This window comes from Megalops cyprinoides, chromosome 6 (genome assembly GCF_013368585.1).
Source record: "Megalops cyprinoides isolate fMegCyp1 chromosome 6, fMegCyp1.pri, whole genome shotgun sequence".
NCBI lineage: Eukaryota > Metazoa > Chordata > Actinopteri > Elopiformes > Megalopidae > Megalops > Megalops cyprinoides.
In genome coordinates this window covers 18354913-18361810 of record NC_050588.1, presented here as the reverse complement: position 1 = coordinate 18361810, position 6898 = coordinate 18354913, and positions in this window count along the sequence as shown.

Below are 6898 nucleotides of genomic sequence, written 5' to 3'. Positions count from 1 at the left end.
TGCCAATTTAACAGTGGTTGGCTTGTTCTTTTTTATGGCGTCAGTTTTGAGTATGGAGACCTTCTGTGTTTGTCTTGTTCCATTGGTAGCCAACTGTTTTTTAACCGTAATATAAGGATTATCACAGAGGGCTGTTTTGAGCTCAGGTGCTCAGGACAGTGTCTTTTAAAGACGATCTCGCATAGGTGGTCTAAACTTTGTACTTGTTCTTTGGATTGATGGATTTATTTGTTTGTTTGTTATTTATAATCACAGTGCTGATGATGAGAGTGCTGGCAATGTGCCCTCTAAGTGTTGCTTATATGAAGAACAAAGAGAATTCTTGGCCTTAAACATTCCACAGTTATTCCAGACCCTATTGGTGCTTGATTCTTTTGCAGTTGCCTAAAGACATGGGATGCTTGTGTTTTCCTAATACCAGACTGTGTGAATGACCCCAGCTGTACAGAACTGTACCATGCAAAAACAACAGAGGCTTTTTTTGCGCTTATTTTTTTTTTTCCAGAGCAAAGCTGTTTTCTCTGACATTGTGATTTGTAGGATCAAAGCTTTTGCAAGTGAAAAACAATTACAGAATAAATTAAAGTGGTGGATATATCCATGTTTATGTAAATATGACTGTAGATAGGATCATGTTTATTACAGTATGTTACTTCTGTCTCATAACTCCCTGTATACTCTGTAGTGGACTTTGTGCATCTGTTTTCTTCTATAAAAGTGAAATGCAGCCAATATGCTTTTCCAAACATCTGAATGTTAAATGACTCTTTCTGAGTCAAATTAAAAAAATGAAAAAGGATGTAAAGTGTGTCAAGAGAAGTGAGGAGATGGTGGCTACTGGTGCAGATGAGATTGTAATGGCTTATTTATTTAATGTGTCGTGTTTATTCCCTCACTGGCTTAATAAAATCTGATGAGTCAGTTGACTCGGTAGGAGGCTTTGCTGAAGCTTCAAATTGCCAATTATTTATTTTTCTGCACATGAATTAAACAACAGTGAAAGAAAAAGCTGTGATTTATTAACTGTTTTATGTCTGTGTCTGTCTGTTTTCTCTACCATCAGTAGCGTTTGGTGTGTAACAGCCATGCACAGACTAATTTTGACCTTTGACCCTGTCAGTGACCATCACAGCTCACGTTGTTCTGTAGTATTTCCTGTGGGATCAAAGATGCTGGTTTCAAAGGTGACAGTTACTATCCAATGAAATGGCTTCAGTCGACCTATCAAGCGCCTGAAGAGAGGAGGCAGATCTGCATCTCCTGAGTTGAGCCGTTGCCAGGGTATGGGGAGGTGGAGTGTTCGGTAAAGGACAGATCCATGGACTCGCACTGCAGCTCTCATCCGCATCTCTTACAAACTGCAGCCTCTCCACATGCAATGTTCTCCTCAGAGCACCATGCTGTTTTACAAACAGCATATCCTTTTTTTCCAAACCGGCTATTTGCAGACGTGCTCAAGATAATGAAGATTCGCCCTGAGAGAGGCTGCCATGAATTTAATTATAACACAACTTAAGAAACATGTAAGTATATTATAACTGGATTCTTTCCTCTGTGAAGATAATCCACCAGACAGTTGTGAAGTAGCTCTTCAGTGGATGTGCAGCTTAGGTGCAGAGGAGTATTTGTCTTCTGCACTTGCATCTCCTTATGCTGTATTAGGCCTGCTGGATTAAGGCATTGCAGCATATAAATGAACTGTAATAAGTGCTAGTATATAGAAGCACAGCAGTGTCCTGTCACCATGTACAGGTAGATGAACATATACATATAGATACAATCGTTTCCACATCACGGGAGAGACAATGGTACGAAGCTCTGAAGGGAATCCTGCATGGCTGTGAAGAGCTCAGCTTAGCTTGATTCTTCTCCCACATTGAAGTAAAGAGACACATGCCCTTTACAAATGTGTATATGCAGTCACACACACTCACATGTACAAATATGCATACACACACAATCAAACACACTAGTTAGTTCAAAAAACACACACTGGCATACGCTGATGCTGGTCATGTTCATCAGCCAATTAATACAATGTGAATGGATGGGAAACTTGCATTTGAATGAAGGGATATACTTATACATATATTGTACTTATATATGAATGGAGCTACATATTAAAGCAATTCCTATAATTTCTGAATAGGAGTGCATTGTAACTAACAGTTTGTTACCCATTTTAAACTTCAACAAGCGTAACCTCAGTTTGCTTTCCTGACAGGATGATATTTAAATGAATTCCAGAAGAATGGGCACTAAGAAAATAACAGAAAATTAGCTTTATGGCTCAGAAGCAATTTTCTTTCCCTTTCTTGTCAGGACTATAGACTTAAAGGATATAAAATAGCTACACTTTTAGCTGTGCAGGGAGCCTCTATTTGACCATGCCTAGACTCTATCTTGGTTCTCCTTCCTCTTTACTGCTCCCCAAACAAGTGCTGTAACTCCCTTTAAAATACATAAATAGCAGGTGGCATGATGTCTCACATATAGGATCACAAGAGTCTAATGAAATACTGTCTCACAGGGGGGAGAAGGCATACTGACAGACAGAGGAGCATGATCTTACACAGTGTGTTGCTTACAGGGCTATATGCCGGCTGGTGGCTGGTGTTTTGGTGGTGTAGAAATATCTGGCAAACTAATGTGAACCATGCATTCTGAGGCTACAGTGCTTCTGTGTGACCACTGTGTTTCTGGTGCTTTTAAGAGGCCACTGCATTTATATTAGGCTGGTGAATTTCAGTAGCAGATATCATAATGGCATAATGAGATCAAACAGCTGCAAAAATTAGCAAATGAGATCCATGGGTGAGTGTTAGCTCTTGTCAGCATCATTCACATATTGCACAAATACAGACACACATGCACAACCTTTCTCTGGGAAAAGAATGGCATGAACACTTCCCTCAAGAAGTTATTTCTGTGATCCTCGCCGGTCTGTTCATCTGCACACAGCAAAGATCCTCAGGAGGAGAGAATGGTCAGGACCCTACCCAACAAGAGACATAAGCATTTCTCCCACAAATGCAAAGATATTCATAAAAGATTTGAAAAAGAGACAGAAGTCTGTGTATTTATGACTGATCTTCATTCTGCTGTCCCACAGGTATGGAGCGATGGTGATTTTGCACTGTGTTGCAAGGGCCCTTTTTCAGTGGTGTTGTTCCTTACGGTAGTCATCAAACACAACATTGGTCTGATTGGCTAAGAGACAAATCCTAGAAATCCTCTCTAACCTCATATCTCTTGATGACTTGCAGCTAGTGACATCTGAGTTAAAATACAAATGGCTGAATAACATATCTAAAAAATATAGCTGCAAGCAGCGATAAGAGGGCCAAGCAGTCCAGCAGGGCAGAGTCGCCATGGCAACTTGATCTGATCATGTTAAAAGCATGGCTCCAAGCACTGATAGCAAGTTTTATGTCAACTGACCAAAGATTGGGTGTAACTGTGATATGAGCTCACATCCTGTTTGGGTCATTTGCCTTTGATTTGGCTGTAATGGATGAGTGTTTTTGAAAATCAAAAATGCATCAGAGAACTTTTTTGAGGGTTGGTCTGAAGATGATCTGTGCCAAGTTTGGTGAAGATTGGACAAAATTTGTGGCCTGTGACAATTTTCTTAATTTTTTTCATAAAAAACAAAATGGCGGCCATGTCTATTAAGTTGACTTGACAATTTGTCATGTCTCATCTTTGGGATCTCCCAAAGTATCACCTGACACAAGAATCACTTTTGTCAAGGGAAACACATCAACACTTCTTATTGCAGCACTCCTCAGTGGTCAAATGACAAAAAAAAATTAGCACAACCTCAGGAAGGCGTCCCGAGTCCATATACCAAGTTTGGTGTCAACACATAAAAGCGTTGCTGAGATATGCCCTCACTTCCTGTTTGGCAGCTTCACTGCCGATTTCGATTGGCTGTACTGAAGAAATGCTTTCGAAAATCAAAAATCATAGTTATTGGGCAAAACGTGTTTTTACTTGTTGTGGCGCCCCCCAGTGGTCAAATTATGCATTTTTTGCCAAACCTCGGGAAGGAGTCCCGAGTCCATGTACCAAGTCTGGTGTCAGCACATCAAACAGTTGCTGAGGTATGACCTCACTTCCTGTTTGGTGGCTTTGCCGCTGATTTTGATTGGCTGTAACAGACAAACGGTTCTGAAAATCAAAAATCCATATGATAACTTTTTTGAGGCTTGGTCTGAAGATCACCTGTAGCAAATCTGGGTAAAATTGGACAAAATTTGTGGCCTGTGAAAAATTTTAAAATTTTTTCATAAAATCCAATATGGCTGTATTATCCAATATTGACGTCATGCGGTGTGAATCCAACGGTACCTCCTTTTTGAAAATCGGGCATACAGTTCAAAAGTTACGTGCATAAACGTACCTCCAATTTTGACCCGTTGATGGTGCTAGAGCGTTCGAGGCGCTGACATCAAACTTGGTGAAAAGAATCATGGGACCGTTCCCAAACAGTGTGCCAAATTTCAAAACTTTTACAATACGGTTCTAGGGGTTGCCATAGACACCCTAGCCAGAAGAAGAATAATAAGGTAGAAACACCATGGGTGCCTACGCAGCTTTGCTGCTTGGCCCCCAATTACGGTTTTCCGGCTTCATCTTCATGAAAGATAAGTCACAGTTGACATACGCAGCACAGGGGCACAACAAGCTTTCAAAGCTTAATGTTATTTGTCATTATTTCCCATTTCCTAGTGCATAAATGGGCAGCATTCTGCACATTGTGCAGTGTGATTGGCTGCATACAGAAGCGGGTAAAATCCTTGCCTAATTAGCCAGTAGAAAGTTGCATTCCTACCACACATCCTTATGTTGTCCTGTGTGCTGTAATCCTCTGTTTTGACCATTACTGTGTCCTCCAAAACGGCCTCTGCATTGTTGTAATTGCCTGTGCCTAATGCCAATGAAATTAAATCATGGTATTTATAGTTAAGAGTTCTGAAAAAAAAACATAGATAACCGTAAGGCATTAGGTAATCTGAGTGGCGATTAATTATCATTAAATTAGCATTTCTGTCAATCATGCTAAGTAAACAAAATTACCCTTTGACGATGATTATTTTAAAAGATTACTTTTCTTGACGTTTCTTTTCTAAGCAGCCTGTGGCTCTGACAGGATGATTGCTGCTGCTAACAGATAAATGTTTATGCTCAGACAACGAGCAGGTTCCTTTACCCTTCCACTCACGCTCACCAGTATTTAAAGGATTCCCCTAACACCTAAGCTTTAGCTCAAGCAAAACCACACTAACATGAATACTATAGTATAATTTTAACAACAGCCATAATGGCACCAAGTATTCCTTGTGTTAACAGATTGAGAACAAGGCCTCTTGGGGGTATGGGTAGCCATGACACTTTTTTATTCAAATACATCTCTTCCAATAAATTTATTATGAAAGAGCTGCTTTTTTATACTTACACTATGCCATTAATTTAGGGGTCAATGAATACCCTACTCATTAATGTGCTGCAGTTTGATTGAATATTCTTGTTGGCTGTTGCAGTGTATACAGGCCAAAATAGAATGCCTAAGCATTATGAGTTACCCTGAGGTATTATCTCAGATCTGAAATACAAGGCTGACGTCTCTACAGTGCAGCTCCTAATGAGGATGTAGGATAACATCACTACTAAACATCACAATGGAGTCTTTTATTGATCCGTTAATCGATTGATTTAATTAAAGCAAAGTGTAAATGTCTTGCTCAGCATGTTTTCACATTTCTGCGGAGCTAAAAATATAAAAAGTCAATGTATGTATATATTTTTAAATGTAAGTATTGGATCATTCTGCTCAAAAGTTTTAAGAATATTATAGTTTATAAATAGCATGGCACAGAACAAAGTCATACTGTTCAAAAATTAATTAATTAGTATCATATATACTGTATATATTAGACATGTTAGATCATATATTACCATATTATTACCAAAGTAGGATAAGAAACTCCATAGCTTGTGATTTTCTCCAACACCCCAGTCCTTGATTGGCCTACTTGCTACAGTACCAAACTGGTGCATGCTGGAACACTAGCCAAGAACACTACAGCACAATACATATTTATATGTAAGTTTCAAGTATATTTATATTCTTTATATTTTATACTTTATATTTTCTGGGAGTAGAAAGTAAATTAAAAGCTCCTCATGCAGGAAAGCCAAATTGAAATGGATAAAGCTAGGCTCAGCTCTTCACAATTCATCAAATTAGTAAACAGAGAGAGATTATTATCATTATTATTACTACTATTATTCCATTTCTAACAGACATAACATAAAATGATTACACTATGGTCTCTTTGAGATTGAGGCGACAAGTCTGATGGAGTGAACTTTAACGAATCCAGACACCATATGTCAGAATTCACTTCACAATTCGAATCATCTTTGTCAGTTTACATCAACAATAAAAAAGCAATTTACAGTCCTGTCAGGACTGATTTCCTTAGGTCAAAAGAGAGTTTATGGATCAGAGTGACCATTTGGCTGCAACTGGAAGAAGCAGCCCTGACTCAGTGATGTTCTTCATTCAGACACTGACCTAGTAAGCTACTACCGCTGCAATGACGTGTCACCACTAAAGGCACTAAGGATCATGAAGGCCAGCAGATACTGTATGCTTCAGCCAACAGGCGCCTGTTCAGTTACTGTTTGTCTGTTGGGCTGTTTTATATGAAATCAGCCTGGCTAGACCATGATGTAAGCATTTCAGATGTCCAAAGTGTCAAAAGGCTTGAAGATTTTTGTATTTTATGGTCATACAAATTGTTTCCCCATTGAGAAAATAGCCAAGTTTGCTTTCAAACTACTTTCCTGAGGGGGGGGTGGGAAGAATGACATTGGCTTTCTGTAGCAG